The sequence below is a fragment of the Hoplias malabaricus genome, chromosome 16 (genome assembly GCF_029633855.1).
Source record: "Hoplias malabaricus isolate fHopMal1 chromosome 16, fHopMal1.hap1, whole genome shotgun sequence".
NCBI lineage: Eukaryota > Metazoa > Chordata > Actinopteri > Characiformes > Erythrinidae > Hoplias > Hoplias malabaricus.
This window is the reverse complement of record NC_089815.1, coordinates 8,886,050-8,905,147: the sequence shown is the minus strand read 5'-3', so window position 1 is coordinate 8,905,147 and position 19,098 is coordinate 8,886,050. Positions and strand designations below refer to the sequence as shown.

General features: G+C 43.5%; 1 protein-coding gene across 2 annotated transcripts in view; it reads left to right on the top strand.

The window, feature by feature from the left end:
* The window catches only part of zfhx3b (zinc finger homeobox 3b), a 185,327-nt gene that overhangs the window by 8,987 nt on the left and 157,242 nt on the right, over nt 1-19,098 (top strand). Inside the window, exon 1 of one of the 2 annotated variants that reach the window (XM_066647151.1) lies at nt 3,028-3,468. The exons of the other annotated variant lie outside the window; for it this stretch is intronic. The gene's annotated coding sequence lies outside the window, so the exon portion shown is untranslated. Of the gene's footprint in view, nt 1-3,027; nt 3,469-19,098 lie in introns of those variants that run through there. 2 annotated transcript variants of the gene reach the window in all.

Sequence of the window (19,098 nt, the reverse complement as noted above, 5' to 3'; positions counted from 1 at the left end):
CACCCCTCCGGTTTTCCCAAGAGAGCTGTACAGCGCTCGCTCCCGAGTTTTCTCCCCATTCTGTCTGTCTCTATCCCCGGCCTCAGCCAGAGCATCTCCTCGCGCCTTTTAACCGTTACTCACTTCACAATTCCCCCTTTCTCTCTGCGAATGCCTCCTCATACCGCACCGTTTGCGCTCGCCGATGACAGATGGCCCATGCTAATGTATGTAAAGTCTATTATATCGCGTAAATATGAAGCGAATATGGCGCATGCAATAAAAACGCGTGCGTTATAATCACACACCGGCTCAACCACACATCAGCTCGTGCCACCTTGCAAGCTTTGGGCTGCTACTCTTTTTGGGGGGTCAGGGTGTTGCATATTGTCATTGTTTGCATTATGCCACCCTTCCTCCCTCCCTCCCTCCTCTTCTTTTTTTTTTTTTGTGGTCATAGTCCAGCACGTGCATGTCTGAAAAAAGCTGAAAAAGTCCATCATGCATATGGAGATGCGTTCCTTTGTGTTTCTTTGCAACACGAGTCTGCTGTCCCTTCATGCCATGGCAGGACCCAAACCAAGGACACTGTCCTGCACAAACCTACTGCAGGCATATCAGAGAAAAATAATACAAATAATACAAATAATAGCAATAATAAAAATAAAATAATATCAAAATATTTATGGTGAAAATTATTGTGTATTTAACAAAGCCGTATAGATATGCTGTAGCAATGTTATAAATTGCTTATATAATGTCCTGCATAAGTCCTGCATGCAGTCTGAGAAAACACCCCCCCTTCAAAAAAATAATAAAAATAAATAAATAAAATACATGCACTGATTTTAGCCTTTTATTTTATAATTGTTCATAATTTTTTACAATGACATGCTCATGCAAGAAAGAAACAAACATCATGACAACTCACAGTCCACAAAACATTACGATAAAACAATACATCATGTACAACTGGCCGCACGTATATATATAAATACACATTTTAAATAAACATTTCTGATATTTTGTTGGCTTTTTTGCCCCAATAAGCATTATGTAATGAGCGGAGGGTAAGCCGGTTAGCTGTGTTTGGGGGGATTAGGGCCCCTTGGAGCTGTTAGTAAGGGAAAGTGTGCATATTGAGGGGAGAGGAACTGTGCGTTTCTGTTTTTTAAAAGAGAATCCACAATAGTATTATCATGACAAAAGGTTCAGGGGTCCGGGCCCAGAATACATGCTTTGCTTTGGGCGAGGAGGCGCTTTAAGTGACCATCAAGAGGAGGCGAGATGTTGAGGAGCGAAACCTGTGGAGGAGAAGTGCTCCCTTCACTCGCTTTTACAGCTGCTTCTATTGAACAAGCGGCACATCTGGCACTACGTTACTACACCACGTATGGGCCGTTATTTTACAATTAAAAAAAAATTGTCCGGGGAAATGCCATCCATTTTGTCATATTATGATTGAGCGTACTGGGATCCAAACTTGAAAGTGAGGATCATCTCTAACCTGTTCACATGCGCTGAAACACCGAGGTGTAGCTGTATAACAAGTTCATGCTAAACCGCTGGATGTTTTGCAGTTTAAAAGATTTCAGCCACGATGCAACCTAACACGTTTAGACCTATAATTTCAGCAGACACACACACACACACACACACACTTACTTCTTCCTCTTGTCTCTTGCCTCACACCTTCTTATCTGCTTATAATGTCTATGTGTGTGTGTGTGTGTGTGTGTGTCCACATACAAAACGCAATTCTCAGAAATCATAAAACTGAATTGAAAAACGCGTATCTTTAATGTTTACAATAGCATTTGTAGCCATTTATATTCGCTACACCTTTCCTTTCTGCAGTGCTGTAGTTCTGGAGATTTCTAGTGGTGTCTTGCTTTTCTTAAAAGTGTCCGAACCGTTTTTATTTTTGCGAGGTGAATTTGCGAGTTTTTGTTTTGTTTTTGTTTTTTTGTTGTTGGTTTGTGTGGATTTAAGCCTTCAGTCGTTTGCACAGAAGCATGCGGTAGTGAAGCATGGAGGGAGGGAAAAAGTCAGTTTTCTGTGCTCGTGTAAACTAAACTGATGGATAAAGTTGTAGATTACACGTAAAGCATGCACATGCTATTAGTCACAGTTAAGCGAGAAAAGATTTGATCAAAATAAAACACGGAAAAAAGTACACAACTCAGAAAAAGTGCCAATGCTTGCATCCCCTTTTTATTTTAAGCGTGTTTTATTTTAATGATATTAGAGAAGACTCGCTACACGTTGTGTTTTTTACACGACGTCTAGAAATGTGCCCAAAGTCTTGAATATATCACTGGAAGTGTCTAATTTTGTTAAAGCCCGGCGCTTTTAACTTGCTTCACTTTCCTAATGAAATCTCGCTTTTCCACTGTTTTCCACCGCTCGGAGATCAGTAACCCACGTCGCTGTGGGTTACAGGGTTTAAAACACGGAAAAGATCCCGCTTAGCTTCAGTGTACCTCCGCTAACTTTTACCAAACAAGTCTGGTTTAAGAAGAAAAATAGGGCGCTCGGAAACAGCGTACGCTTTGTTTACTTGCAACAGTAAGAGTGTGTGAAAGTATGGCGAAAAGTCGGAGCACACACCGCTGATAAAGTTAGTCAGAAACACAGAGAGAGAAAGGGGACGAAGCTCTGGTATTTTGAGATATTTCGATTCATAAACACGCATATTCCCTTAAAGATATCTACGTTCAGAAAAGAAAAGAAAAATGGTAAATGGAGAAGTGAAGAAGGGGTGAAAGGGAAAAAATCCCGTCCTCCAAACTGCTCCGATACTCTCCCCTTGTTTTCGCCGACTTTCCCTGCCTTTTCCCCTGCTCTAATCAAACTCTTACTTCGCGCCGGCGCTTAATTCCATATTTTCAATTCCTGATCATTACTTTCCTCTTTCTCCTTTCCTCCGTCCATCCATCCATCCCTCCCTCCCTCCTCCCTCCCTCGATTCTCCTTTCTCCCTCCCTCCCTCTCTCCCTCCCTCTCTCTCTCTCCTTTGCTGAATCTTATTGATCCAGAAGGTGGCTAATTAGCCCTTCCCGTCGTGCCTGTGTAATGAAGCACATGCGCACTGAATTAATCACAGCCATTTTTTTCTGCAGGAAACTAATTAGCAGGAATAAAGATCCAAAGAGTTTTTTTCCCCTTTTCAATCATCAGATCTCACTTTCACCTCTTCCTCTCTCCCTCTAACACGAGACTCATCGCCCGCTTTGCATCCAAATTATTTTTTATATCGCCTTTAACGACTAATACTTCGGGTGTGTGTGTTTTTTTTTTCTTCTTCTCCCCCTCTCTCTCTCTCGCTCTCTCTCTCACTCCTTTTACTCTCCGCAACAACAATGATCTTTCTTTTACCCGTCCTAAACGCTAACTGACCGAAAAGGGATCTGCCTTGATGGGATCTTTAGCCAAAGCGCCTCGATACTGGATTAAAAAGCGAGGATCTCAAAGCGGCAGCGAAAAATTGTAAGTTTCAACTTTGCTTTCTCTCTCTCTTTCTCTCCCTCTCCCTCTCTCCCTCTTTCTCTCCGCTCTCTTTTTCTCTAGCTTTACGGCGACGTTGCTTTTTACTTTCAATACCAAACGTCCCTTTTTTCCCTTAGGCTGGACTTGTCTTTTAAAACTGCAAGGCGACATCGAGTTATATTTCATGCGACTTGGTTTTTATTCGGCTTCTTTTCATAGCGTTACCTGTGTTTACATCTGGGGCTCGTCCTCGCTCTTCTCGCCAATGGAAGAGAAGAGAAGAAAGAGGGCAAAGATAGCGATTCCTTTTCCCAAACACACAAAAAGGCTTTTTCAAACACATTTCTGTCTTTCGAAGCGTTCGTGGTGCACAGAAAGGGGTTTGCGTTGTGCTGGAAGGCGTTTGTTCGCGAGGAAGCGGCTACACGAAGCTCTCGGAAGGCTAGCGGGAGCCGCCTGCGTTCGTAGCCGAGAGAGGAGCGCTCTTGTCCGGCTCGGGGCTCCGGCAGCTGCCGCTGCGCGGGAAGCGTCGACCACCGTCACGTTTCTTCGCGCAGAACCCCCCTAGCTCCTCTTCTCTCTCCGTTCTCTCCATCCATGTGCTTTCGCCACCTTCTTCCGTAGCGTTCGTCCTTTCATTCGCCCACATCTTTACTTTTCCAGTGGCTTTTTTCGCGGCTCCGCCTGCTTTGCATTTCAGTTCTCCTTCTCTTACTTTTTCGCCCGTGTCACTCGGACCGGGCTTTGCTTTTTCGTCTTTTTCTTTCCCGTTTGCCTTTTCCCTCAAGTCGATTTAGATTTTTTTGCCGATTCCCAGACGGAGTCATATACAAATCGATCGTATGTGTGTGTGTGTGTGTGTGTATGTAGGTGTGTATGTGTGAGTGTGTGTGTCAGTGTTGGGTATAAAGCCAGAGCCCCGGCTCTCCTTCGTGCCATGAAGCCGACAGCAGAGCAGCATTAGCCGGTCCGGAGAGCTTGCAAACGAGCCGAGCACCACTTTTAGCTGCTTCAGGGCAAAAAACACGCAAACAGGCAGTGCCTTTCAGTAAAAAAACACGAGTATAAACAAGCCTGCGAAAAATCATGTTTTGTCTTGAGTTTAAAAGACAAATTTGAGTCGAATTTTAAGAGAAACAGCCTTTTTTTTGGACAATTTGCTTCCTCTTTGGTAGACTGTAACTAGACAAAAACAGAGAGCACTGGAGGGGTAAGAAAAACGAGGAAGACCTGGATAGCAGAAATAAGCAGTGAAGGTGTAAACTCAATGAAGAATGCAGGTGTGCTATGAATGGAAGAGAAGGGGCTAAAAAAAAAATAGGTGAGATTGGAGATAGCCACAATGGTGTGTGAGAGAAGAAGAATGTTGGTGTAGAAGTTCCCTCGGAGGCAGGTAGAGAGGCAGGACAGTGGTCGACGAGGCAGTGGAAGATCCAGAAAGCTGAAGAGCCCAGTGGCGGCTGATGGAGGACAGACGCAGGGCAGGAGCTGTGGGTTTTCCCCCTTTCCTCCACAGCAAGGAAACCTTTTTTTTTTATTATTTATTTATTTTTTTGCGAGGGGGGAGGTTGAGAGGCTTGGGGGGTCAGACGGCGAGAAAGAGGGGAGCAGGGGTCACCGAGCGAGTGTAAGAGAGATAAAAAGAAAGGGAAGGGGGGAATGCCCTGGCGATAGCAGCCGAGGGAAAGCGAGAGGGGGGAAAAAGCAGTGGGGTGTGTATGTGTGTGTGTGTGTGTGTATGCTTGTGGGGGTCACAAAAAGCTTGGAACTATAGATTGTTGGGGGGTCAGCATGAGAGAAGATACAAAAATGCAGCTGACAAGAAAGGGAGGGAAGGACGACGTTATGTTGTTGTGGACGTAGGAAAAGTCTTCAGTTGTGAAAGTGATTGTGTTTTCTTATTTTTTTTTGTGGAGAGATAGCTTGTGGAGGAAAGCATGCATGCAGAGCAAGAGTAAGAGAGAGAGGGAGAGTGAGAGAGAGAGGATAGAAAAGGTCAAACAGCCACGGGCCATATCGAAGGAATCGGGGAAGAGGTCAGAAAAACATGAATCCCAAGACCTTTCATCCTCTCCGACTTGTCCCGGATAGAGAGGACAGCACTAACTCCTCTGGGCTAACACCAGGCAGAGAAAGCAGGGGAAAGTCAGTGTTGTTGTTTTTATTTATTTTCTTTTGCATTTCAGTATGCAGTGCTAATTTAAGAGTAAAGGAAGCGAAAGAACAATCTGCTCTTTTGTTGTAAACATTTCAAGCTACATGCCACATCTGGTTAAGATAAATCAGACAGTGGGAACATCCGGGTGTGTGTACTTTTTTATTATTATCGTTTTCTTTATTTGTATTTTTTTCCCTTCTACTTCTTCTTTGAGGGCTTTTGGTAGGGGGCATAGTGGGCAATGGCGCCCTTTATTTATTTATCTTTTTTTTTCTTTACCCTACCTCCCTTTTTTAGAGTAGATAAAGAGGAAAGGGAGGAGGGAGGAGAAGGACAGATAAGTCAGGATTTTTGTGTCTCAGCTCCATGGTAGAGGGGTGGCAATAATTACACGCGTCACACAGAAAAGGATCTATAGCATATTACAGGTGCTGTGCACTCTCTCTCTCTCTCTCTCTCTCTCTCTCTCTCTCTTTCTTAGCTCTTCTTCTATTTCTCTATATTTTCTTTCCCAATGCAAAACAAAGACAGCAGGCAGGCTCTCCACCGTCCTGTGACATTTGTGGATATGATACTCATCTTACACTATTCCCACTGTTTGCGGACAATGACTGACGTTCATTTGGTGAATCTTCTTTCCTCTCCAGTGTTTGCTCCCTGTTCTCGTATCTGTTCGCGAGCGCTTCAGCATTTTTTCATTTGGAATATTTTAAAAAGGAATATCCAAGTATTGGTGATCTGAATATTCAAAAAACCCCAGTTTGAGCTGCCGCACTCGAATTTTCAAATTTCTAGTCGGTCAGTAATGTAGTGCGAGTCTTTTGAGGGTGAGCTTACAGTGCAGTGTTAAAAATCTCAGCCCGAGATGTGGCCGTGTTAGCATTTGTGGTTTGAGAGGGCGTCACTAGCTCTCCCGCCCTCTTCACTCTGTCTCTCCTTCATTTTATTCTTCTACCAGTGAAAGATGGTTAGGAGAAGCGTTTTTTTTTTTTTTTATGTTTTTTGAATGCTCTGTGTGGTATGGACCTGGTTGGTAGCGTTGGGCCTGTTTTATTTTATTTTTTTTTTTTTTTTGAGAAGTATTAACTTTACAAAATAGTTTACTAGATTCTTGTCTGGCACTCGAGGTACCATCCTCTATTTGCATAATTGTGTGGAGTTTATTATGCATATTCATGGTTATATTTCAGAACGAGGGATACAAATATAGTTACAAACAGTCCTCCTCTGTTTACTTACAGAAGGTGTATATTTACACCTTCATCTTTTCAAATTATCTACGTAAAACCTGGTTTTCACAGAAGATATTTTTGTATGTAATCCTCTTTAGATATGCAATAATATCCATATTTCTAACGCAAAAGAATACATTCATTTTATTGAAGCCATTTTTGCCATAAGAATAAACAATTCTGTTAATTTAAGCTATAGTTAGTGTCATTACCAACACAATAGTAATAACATTTACAAATACATTAGCATTTTTATTTTTTATATAATATTAGCTATGTATAGCTATGTTATTACTATTATTATTAATAACAATAGTAATAACAATAATGCTATTAAACATGTAAATAAGAAAATACGTGAACCATCAAATTATACAAATGAAAGAAATTAAAAACCCAACAAAAATAAAACAAGGATTAATAAAGGTTTTATAATTGCATATTTGAAAAGAAATAGCATAATTATCGTTGTGGTTATTAAAAAGACGCTGTATTGTTTCACAGCTGTGTTGTGAGTGGTAATAGTAGTAATAGCAGTAGTAATAACAGTAGTGTGTGTCCTGTACAGGTGCTGTGTAACAGAAGTCCGGTTCTGGATTTTTCCAGTGTGAATCTTAGCATGTCAGCAGTGATAGACAAATGTTTTGAGTGATGTTTACGTTTGAGCAGCAGTAGACATGCGCGCTTTCTCCATTCTTTCTTCTGTCTGTCTACCTGAGGCCTTTTCTGCGGCTTGGTTCCTCACCTCTCCCTCTTATCTAAACACCCTGATTGTATTCAGTGCCAAGTGTTCTTGTCCTGGTTATGCTCTGCGTACGAGTCAAGACGACGGCGCGATGAGACGGCATGCCGAGCGGTGTGTGTGTGTGTGTGTATGTGTGTGTATATAAGCGTGTGCACCAGCGTGTGTGTGAATGGACACAGGGATATAATAAAGGGGGAGAGGGGGGATTGTCTGTGTCTATATACCCCTCCCTGTCCCCTCTCTCTCTCTCTCTCTCTCTCTCGCTCTGTCTTTTTTTTTCTCTGTCTGTCTGTCTGCCTCTATGTGTCTCGCTCTCTAGAGGCTGGCACCCGGGGTGGTGGGGGGGGCTCCAGTCATGTCTGCAGTGGTAGAGAGCCCTCTTTGGGCCGATATCAGTGGCAGGCCATTCAGCTTACTCACTGTAGTAACACACACGTGGAGCTGTTTTGCTTTGGGTTTTGTAGCTCGTTTTTTTTTTTTTTTCTTTTTAGAAAATATTTAGAATAAGATTTTCATAATAAATACATAATTATTTTTTCAGTGCAATATAACATTTGAAATAGGAATTAATATATATTTTTTTTGTATTATTGTGTCCTTTTAAAAATATATCTATAACTCTATGTACAGATATCACGACCTCAGTGTATAGATATATACATAGATATAACTGTACTGTCCACGGATATATTATGCAGAAGTGGTAATATCTGTGTGAGTGTGTGTGTGTGTGTGTGTGTGTGTGTGTGTGTGTATGTGTGTGGGTGTGCGAGTGGATAAGTCGATCCCTGTCATGAGTTTCCCATTAATCCAGTGGTGCTGAGGGGCCGGAGAAGGAGAGAGCAGCACCACCTCCATTTGCTGAAGGCTTGTGTGTGTGTGTGTGTGTGTGCGTGTGTGTGTGTGTGTGTGTGTGCGTGTGTGTGTAAATTAGGTTAGCAGGAGCAGTGGGTCCGATTACACCACGGTGGTTTTGAATATTGGAGCCTGTGCAGTCAGGACCAGTTCTTCCAGTCTCTCAGTGCTGAGGCTGAGCACAATGGCGACGTGTTGGTGGCATCATTAGCCGGCCGCTCTGATGGAGGGGGTGGGTAGGTGGAGGCTGTAGGCCTCAGATACTCAGGTGTTGCCCGACCTGTGTAAGCAAAGAGCAAACCACAAGGACTAGTGCTTTAATCCAGCTGGGTACACTCTCCAACCCTTATTCCCCTCCATCTCTCTCTCTCTCTCTCTCTCTCTCTCCCTCCCTCTCCCCTTTCTCTGCCTTGCTGTCATCGTCATTCTTCTCTCTCTCTCTCTCACTCTTTCTCTCTCTCTCTCTCTCTTTCTTCTTTTTTTTTTATCTCCATGCGAAGTTGGCAGCACTCTCTGTGGTTTGCTGTTCCACAATATGTTATCATGTTAACAATCTTCGAATCATTGTGGTGGAGGTTAGATTTACGATAGGGAAGGTGCATGTGTGAGCGTTTTTTACTGTACTCTACATCTATATTACCACAGAATTTCACTCGTCTATTATAATTAAAGGCCCCTTTTTTTGCTTTGCTTGCCAGGATAACTAGAGCAGCACATAAGGATTCCCATTCTTGCAATAAAAATGGAATTCCTAACTCTCGATTTCACCAACACAAACACGTACACATTCTCTCTGTCACACACACACACATATACATACACATACTCCATGAGCTGCTGAGTTATATCTGTCATATCTCCAAAACACTCAACGGCACAGTCTGCCTCGTATTATGTGTGAGAAGGGAAAACAGGGATCGAAAGAGGGAAAAAATACGACGTGCTGAATCTAGGTTGGAGCTCTGTGTGAAGAAGCTGCGTTTACCTTTAGCCAGGGGATGTTAGACAATTAGCATCTGCTCCCAGCTGTGTGTCTGCGCAGTGTATATCTGCTCCCGGGGTCAAGTCAAGCACAAATGTCTTGTTTACTCTTATTTAATGACTCGGAGTAAAAATATATACAGTAAACAAAAATGATCATACAGTGTACAAAACATGCACATGATAGTGTGAGGAAAAATAAAACTGTTTAATCGTAAATCAGGCAGAGGCTGAATGTGTCATGTGTGTTGGTCGAGTGTATTTATATTTATGTTATGACCTCTATATAGTATTTAATAGAGGAGAACTGCAGTATTATGTCCCTGTATGGTGTAGTGCAGTAACATCCGTTGCCTGTGATGGACTCGCTGTGCTTTGTAATGGCCGAGCCCCACGGCAAGCTGACCATGGCTGGCGTCTGGCCGGTGGAGGCAGTGGCAACGTCCGGCTGTTCCGGCTGGCGTCCCTCCTCCCCTCTGTCCTGCAGAAGCTCAGCGTCCGGCCCACGGCGCTGCCGCTTATCATCACAAAGGGACAGAATGCATAAAAAATGGACGCCGATGGCCGGGGTCTTCTTTCCCCAGCCGACAGACAATGCATGGGGCCCTGTGGCCTGTGACTTTGACCTGAGACATGCCTTTCTCTCTCTCTCTTTCTCTCCGTGTCTCTCGGTCGTTGTACGCCACGGTCGCCATTTTCAGCACATGTTTTTGGTTTTTAAATTCGGCACCCCACGACCCGAAGGGTAACACTGGAGATGGGCATTATGTAACTGAACCAAGGCTATTCTGCATGCAGGGAATGGGAATCCTAGTGTGTGTGTGTGTGTGTGTGTGTGTCTCGCACACATGCAAGAGCTTGCAATTTTCATACGCAAATCAACAGTCCCTCCAGACATACTACAGTAGACTTTGTCATAAGGCATGCCCCACATTCCTAGGTTGTTATTGAAATGGAGAACGTGCTCTCAGTTACAGTCACAGCCCTTTGCTAAAACAAACTGAATTAATGCCTACATCACTTACCATAGGCCATAAATACATATAAATATTTTAAAACCCAGTCAAAAACCACAGCATTTTTTTGTAGTATATTTCGGCACATAGTGAAAAATTCATACTGAAAGTGAATATCTAAATTGTAAATTAAAAAAAAAATGAATAATTGAACTGGATCCTAAAATACCGCTCAGCAAAAAATATTAACCATTTAAAATGTGTTAACACAGGGAGAACGTCGGCGGTGCCGTTTGCACGAGGAGCTAATGCTTTGTGTGTAGAGCAAAATAATACTTTATGTTGGTGCGCTTTGTTGGCAGCAGACTGTCTGGGCCTGAGATGTCATTTTTCCAGCACATTTTACGCTTTGCACACCATGTGATACAGCGGAGGTTTAGCATCAACAGGAACTAGCAGCATGACACCAAAACAGCCTGGTGTGTGTGTGTGTGTGTGTGTGTGTGTGTAACATCCACCACTTTTCTGTACATAGAGCTGGCTAAGATAATTGTGTAATAGGTGTGTATGAGTGTATCTTGCTGACTTGGCTTCCTCCCTTTTCTTTAATTCTTGTGTTATTTTTTTCGTTCTCTTTTTTAACTGATATAACATTACTGCCTACATTACTTTTGGATATTGAGTTATTTTTCCAGCTCATATTTGTCTTGTTGCGACTCGCGTTTGCTAAGCCAGAACTAAGCAAAGTGTTATTATTTCACCGCGAGCTCAGATTTGATTTGTTAAACATTATCATGGAGAATTTTGCTAATATAGAGAGGCTTTATATTTTTAATCATGTTCGCAATGTAGCTTTATTTACCGTTTATTTGAAACATTTTTTTTGTCCATGAAAGAGCATTATCATTTGTGTGCACTGCTACTGAATATTCAACACTGTAACTTTAATGTATATCACTAAATGAGCCTGTAACACAGTACAGAAGGCTGTTTTTTTGAGGTTTTTTTTTTGCCGTACAACTCTACCTCAACCTGAATGAAAGAATAATAGATGGGGGCTTGTTGAGGCTGCAGGAATGCTGAGCAGGGATGGGTTAGACCCTGGCACTTCCTCTCTGTGTACAGCACAGCTTATCCTCCTCAGGATTAAAGGCAGAAGAAAAAAAAAAGGGATGGCAGGAGTGCGCCCCCCCCCTTTCTCTTTGCCTTCCCCTTGCTTGCTCGCTCGCTCTCTCTGCTTTTCTATGTTTTTCAGGAAGGTGGGGGAGATCCTCCAAAACTGAAAAATACAAGTGATTCATTTGCAAATTCGCACGGTCCCCCACGGCGGACAGAGAGAGGGAAATACGACAGAAGCAAAGAAAGAGAGAACATGGAGAGAAGTGGCAGATCCACTGCCGTTCGATGCACTCTCTCTAATGGCAAGGCCTTATGCGCTGGCTCAAAGCACTCTGACTCTGGGATCCATTACTTTGGTCTGAACCGTTACATAGGATTTCTGGAGTGTGCCACTGAGCACAGTAACAGAGTAAGAGACAGAGTGTGTGTGTGTGTGTGTGTGAGAGAGAGAGAGAGAGCAGGAGTGAGAGCACCCATTACGAATGTAGGTCGTGCGCCCAAGTGTGTGTGTTTGTGTGTGTGCATGCGTCGGCAGCGAAGGGGTTAAGAGGCAGGGGTAGCCCCCCTTTGTCTCGGCGGTCCTCTTTGCCATTGTTCCGCTGGAATTGAGCTCTGTGCACCTCACTTGACCACAGCAAAGCAATAAAATGGCCTCTAAGTGCTATAGCCTCTCTCTCTCTCTCCCTCTACCTTTGACAAAACCTCTCCTCTGGGCTTTCCCTCTCTCTCTCTCTCACTCTCAATCCCCCCCCCCAACACACACACTCACACACACACACAGCAATCCACACCTGAATAAAGTATCTTCACCTATGCCCATGTTTTCATCGTTCAGCTCAGCAGCGTTACTCTACAGAGAACACATGCATTTTAATAAATAAAATGTGTTTATGTGTTTTAATTTTCTTCGACACACTGGAGCATGAAATTTGCAATAATAAAAGCCAGTCTGGAATAGGATATTAATACAAATTTTCCCCATTCATTCATTTATTTATTCAAGATCCTGTCCTTTGTTGAACACAAATAAAGGCACGTATAGGTTGAAAAAGCACACACTGCAACATTGTGACAATGAAGAAAAGAGCAGTTAAACACTGGACAGAAGAGAAATGAAAGCCATTTGTTTCCTTCAGACAACCAGAAATATATTATCATAATTCATAATGAAAACTTATTATTTTTTTAATAATTAAATATTATAATATATAATTTCATTACTAATTATATAAAGGTCATTTTTGTGAATGAAGCTCTAGCCATAATAGTTAACGGTGATGTTTCTGACCAGTATTGAGACTAATTATTTCTGTAAGGCCTCTCTTCATTTTTTATTTTTATTTGTTGGTCCTGTCTTGAGGCTTGAGCGCTGCCACCGGGCGCATGGCTGTTTGGCTGCTTCTGATTGGTCAAGCTCGTCTTCAGCAGTCCACGAGCTCTGGGGGAATGGGTTGCATTTCTTCCGCTCAGAACTAAAGCCATATGTATTTAAAGTAAAAGTCTTTGTGATTTGGAAGCTGCACTTTTTTAAACAGTTGTTTATGTGTTTGTGGCACAAAGCAGCTATCTTGTGTCCCACTGTTGACAGGGCAGTTTCAGAGCCACATATCAGCATTTACTTCATAATCATTCTGTTCCTGACTGCACAGTGCAGTTGCCCACATTCGTTTCTAATAACAAGCATTATTTTATACACTATATTGTCCTTATATATCGTATATATGCATTTTATGCTTATGTCTTTGTGTCAAAATATCTATATTTATTTTTTTATGAGAGCACCAGGCCCATCAGTGGCAGCGTTATCGCAGTTGTTAAGTGATACAGCTCTGTCAGTAACGTATGTGTGAGGATGTAAGCCGGAATGGTGTTTATTAGGGAAATATAATGAGTATAACCGCAGTGGTAGAGATTTAATGGCTCCAGTGCCTGTGTCTGCTGCTTCAGCGTAGGTGGCATTGTTCTTGATTGTAACGATGATTGTTTACCTCACGGTGTTCTCTTCCTCCCAGACATTATAATTAAAAAGGAAAAAAAAGCCCTCGTCTCTCCCCGTCGCCCCTTTCCTATCACAAGCGCATTTAATGAGGCGCGAGCGGGACAGCACTGATTGGCTCTCGGATGCGTCAAGTCCTGAGAGAGGCCACCCGATTGGCCGAGGTGTTAAATTGGCACTGTTAGGTGCCCTCCTCCCCCTCATGGGTGTAACCTGTTTTTGCCAGGTGCACTACACTTGGTATTAAGTGTTATATAGGACCACAATTAAATCACCCAGGCCTCTGTCTAGTTATTACACCTTTCTTAGTCTATAGTGAGACAGACGTCCGTCTGTTTGTCTGGGTGCACCACGGTTAAATAAAAGCTTTTGTTTCCTATTGTTAGGTGGGGGTTTTTGTTTTGGGATCTAAGATCCTTGAATTAAACCGATAAGATTGTTATCTACTGTGTGCATCCGGTTTGAGGAGTTTAATGTTTACGCCCTTGAACACACACAAACGCACTCCTAGGACAGGGCAACTTTGAGGTCATTGACTCAGCGTAAAATGCATGTTCATTATTCAGAATTGAATTAGTTATAAAAGATTTTGGTTCAGTGCAGTGATTCTTATATGCAGCGTGAGTTATGTAGGTACAACAGCGTGGCTTTAGGGTTTACTGGGTTAACATATGTGTAGGGTGTGGGTGGGTCGGTTGCCCCTCTGAGCCGCCAGAGAGAGGGGGCTAGTGGGAGGGATCATGCCTCTGGGGATCGATCGAAGCCAGACAGCCACAACAAATCACTGACCCCCCAACTCTGACATCACACTCCTTTTTTTTTTGTTTTTTTGCCTGAACTGCCTCCCCCTCTCTCTCACTAGCAAATATGCTAGTATGCCATATTTGCATAATGCTAATTCGCTCGCATGTATTGTTGTCAAATGTTAGCATTTGTGGACCAGCCTGTCAGGCTAACAATAAAGGCCACACTGAGGCTGACCTCAGGTCAGTGTGCACCACGGCCATGCTTCTTGTTTACCGTGTCCACAGCTTCCTCTGAGCTGCTTGTTTTGACAGTGCGCACCTTGGCGATTGCTGAATCACCTGTTTATATGGCGTCTAATCCCTTCTGCTCGTTGCTTTGCGGCGCTAATTCTAAACTAAACACGTCAGGCCACATTTCAGGGAGAGCTCAGTTTTGTAGGTGTTCAGAAAATTCAGCGTGGATGCCTGACCAGACAAACCTCACAAAAGAGAAGCAGAAGAGAGGCCAAGTGTGTGTGTGTGTGTGTTTGTGTGTGGGTGTGTGTGTGTGTGTGTGTGTGTGGGTGAGGGTCACAGAGAGGTGAACGATAGGCTGAGTGCTCACATGCAACATTCATGGATTGGTACTTTGTCAGGTGCCAGTCTTTAGTTTCTGTTGTGTTCTCTTCCTCTTTTTCTGCCCCTTTGTTACAAGTATTATAGAACAAATTGCAAGGTATCTCTCTCTCTCTCTCTCTCTCTCTCTCTCTCTCTCTCTCTCTCTCTCTCTCTCTCTGTCTCTAACCTAAGGCCTGTAATGAACCTGGCTTGTAAGAGTTCTAGCTCTTAACCGCCTGCGGTTGCTGGAGGTCGCCGCGGATCTAAGGCTAATTTGTTCAATGCTGCATGTGAGGCATTAAGTTGGCAGCGGCAGGCTGAAGCCTTAAAAGCTTGCATGACAAGGCGTCAGAATCTTTTTTTTTTTTTTTTTGATCTGTAAACTTGTTGGTGGAAGTGTGTTGCGCAAGGAGCCAAGTTTACCTGTCGAATCATAGCGAGAGGAGTTTAAGCATGTCAGCCTCGACGTGGAGTGCAGGAGGCACACTGGAAAAGTGTGTGTCCATTTAGAGGCTCTGCCAGGCTGGAACTCCCCCAGCAGTGCTTAGCCAGGTAAGCCTTTGTTTGTGTGTGGATGTGGATGTGTGTGTGTGTGGGTGTGGATGTGCACTGTGATTCCTGTCTCCAGGCCTCTCTTTTTTAGGTAGCAAACATAGGGTGTTTTTCATGGGTCAGATACACATGGTACTGTAGGTCACTGTGGATTAGGACACTGTGAGTTATTGTGAACTACATAAATGAGGAGTGTAAATGTGTTAATGCAGGGATTTAGATGCTACATAACACAGTTATAAACATACTATATGTCTTATAAAACCCAAGATATGTAATATATAATATATAAATATATTTGAAAGGAAACCTGGCTTAAACCACATTTACAAGTCTGTGTTAAAGTGCAAACCTATATCAATTCTATTTTTCACTGAACAGGTTCCTGTAAAAATGAAAGTCCACATTGTTGGGTTGGTGGTTGTTGCTTGTCTGTGGTTTTCCGAGGTAGTCAGGATATTTTTGACCTGCAAATGTATAAAAACCGCACATACGCAGCACGTTTACAATGGGGAGGATAAGGGGAAGGGGGCGGCACAGACACTTGCTTCATAGCTTCCTTCCGTTCCTCAGTTTTTATGAATCGCCTCTGTCATAACAACTGCCAGGACCATGGAGGAAACAGAGAGAGAGAGAGAGAGAGAGACAAAGAGACAGAGAGAAAAGAAATATGCAAAGAAAAAAGCACTGTTACATGTTGTTCAGAAGCTGGACAATAGCTGCTATCCCAAGGCCAGATGAAGCTCTCATGTTGCATATAATGAGTGAGGAGTCTTTGTGCAGTGGTTTTATTTTAGAGCTCCGTGCCCGTGAGAGGACAGTGTCAGACGGCCCTCATTATCATTCCTGACTGAAAGCTGGAGCCCCACTATCGCCACTCTGTGCCTCCACTGCATCCCACTCCACACGAGCAGAGAGCAGAGAGGCATTCCTCACACTCTGACTTCCTGAGGACTGTGTGTGTGTGTGGTTTTGTACAGTGGGGTCCAAAAGAGACCATTTATATGACATTATTATTTAATATTTATTTAATATGAATATTTGTAGACAATACAAGGTATAACCGAAGTCTAGTTAGCAGTGCCTTAACCTGTGCAAGTCATTTTTGCTCTTGGGCTCCCCCTATAGTTAACAGCACTGTCCTGATATCAGTGGAGAGGGCTGGGTGTGTTCCTACCCTCCTATAAATGATACAAAGTGCAGTGTCTGCTGTCCTGAGCCCAGAGGAGCTGTGACAGAGGCTAGGTACAACTACTACCTAGTGCTCTTTTAATGACACAGTGTTATATTTAGACAAGTGTAATGGCAGATTATGTTTTTTAGTGAAGGATAAAATATCAAAACAATAATGAGTAATGAGTAATAATGGCAACATACGTGTGCCATATCTGTGTGTGTGGGGGTCTTGTGACTTCTGGCAGTGCCATGGTCCTTGTTTCAGAAGGATAGAGAACTGCTCTCGTGACATAAGCTCAGCAACAGGAAGCCTGCCTTGGCGTCTTTCACAATCTCCTTTGAAACAGGAACCGAGAGAGCCAGGGCTCTGCAGCGCAGCGAGCAGGTGGGTGGCGGCCTGTTGAGTGTGGTGGGCTCGGGGAGGGGGCCCGGCACGAGGCCCCCAGGAGCCCCCCAGATCCCCCAGGATCCCCCCCCCCCCACCATGTACCCTTTGGAAGCGTGGTATCCGTCTGTTTTTGGGGCACGGCTCGTGTCCGGGTGTTTAGTGCTTGCCAGGGAGAGTATTTATATGCAAATGCCAAAGGAGCAACGGCGGGGGCTAATTGCAGAGGGGGCCATTGTGCCCGCGCCAAGCCCAGAGAGAGTCGGGGAGTTTCCTACACTGAGGGGGTGGGCTTCCCCCAGCTTGTTTACTCATTGTCTTTCCTTATTACCCTCATTGACACTCCCCCTGTGTTTAGAGGTGGGAATTAGTGGGGGGGGGGCTTGTTTGTAGGATGCTCTCCGCCCCGCGTCAAGCTGCCTCTTAATGGGCTTGATTAAAGAGGGAACATCCTGGGGTCCTCATAGTCCCCATCGTTTCATCTCTCCTCTTCTGTAGCTTCTTCTTCTTCCTCTCTTTCCTCAGTTCTTTCTTACCGTCTCTCAGGTCATAGCCCCCTCTTTCCCAGCGCCCTCCGAAGAAGAATGCTCCACTAATTACACGAGGTGTTCAGCATGCATTTAGGTCAGCTTTTTTTTTGTTCTTTTAATGGCATGCAAATTTATGAGCAGACAAGAGGAGGAAATATTAACTTAGAGCCACCGCTTGCCATTGGCTGGGGACAAAAGTAGTACACTTTGCTCTGGAGGATTCTGGAGGATTCCCACTAGCTCTCACCGAAGAGTGCAGGGCAGCTCAGGTCACTCTAATATGAACGTACACTAAAAGTCCCTGTCCAGGTCTTCTTTTTTTTCCTTCTTTATTTGTCCTTCCAGAAGTTACAGAAGGGGAAATGTCGTAAGTGATCATGCAGCTCACTGTTAACCCTTCATGGTTGGGGAGGACGCTGTAAAAACCTTGTAAAGCCTCCTTTTATGTTTTATCTTATGGATACAAATTCTGGATTTCAGTTGATATCAAACATTTTGGTCATTTTTAGACCATTATATGCAACTAACATAAAGATAATATTACAGCATAATAATGCAGTGACACCTTTTTAAAGAGCAATGGATTTGAGTAAAAACATAATTATTAAGAATATTCAGACATTGGAATCCATGGTGTATTCCCGCCTTGTGCCCAATGATTACAGGTAGGTTCTGGACCCACCGCGACCGTGAACTGGATAAGCGCTTACAGATAATGAATGAATGAATCGGAATATAAAATCTGTTGAAACATCCAAAATGAATAAGACATAAATAAAATAAAATAAATTCACTGTTTTTGAACAAATCTACAAAATGTCTCTGAAATCGAGAGACCAGAGAAAACGAGAGAGTAGAGCAGAGCGAGTGGATGTTAGTGACTTTACGTCCTCTGTGCAGGCCTGAACCGTTTAACACGGGCTGTATAATAAATGTATCTGTAATCCCTGATTCAACAGTGTAATAATGACATAATTACGTTGAAATAGTGCAGCAAAACAACGGTAGTAAGGTAAGGGTTAAGACTCGTAAGTGTTGAGCCTCGCGTGCTGTAATTTTCGGTTTAAAGCTTCATTTTGACGTGGATCTTGCCATTCCGGATGCCTTTGCTGGTCAGCTGCTCTGAGCTCAGCACTCTGTGGAATAAGCGGCCTGCTTGATTGAGAAGTGTCTCTGGCAGAAATGACAGCAGTGCTGGAAGTAATTAGCATTGATAGAATTATGACAGAGGCAAACAACACTGAGAGAGAGAGAAAGAGAGAGAGAGAGAGAGAGAGAGAGAGAGAGAGAGAGAGAGAGAGAGAGATAAAGCAGCACCTCCATTTTGAACGGGAGGCTTTTGATATGGAGGAAATGGCTTGTGACAGCGGCTGAGACTAGCCAGATCCCCACAGTTTGGAGTTTAGGTTTGACCTCTATTAAGATAAAGCAGCTGGCTAGGCCTTGGCTAGCTTTTACTCCATGTCCTCGCTCTTTTTCTTCCCCTACCTCCCCCCTTCCTCTCGACACAGGTCATCCCTCAGCAGTTGTTTCTCCTGCAGTAAAACTAATTAGTTGTGGTGCCTCTTTAGTTATTATGGATAAGCAACTATTGTGTGTCTT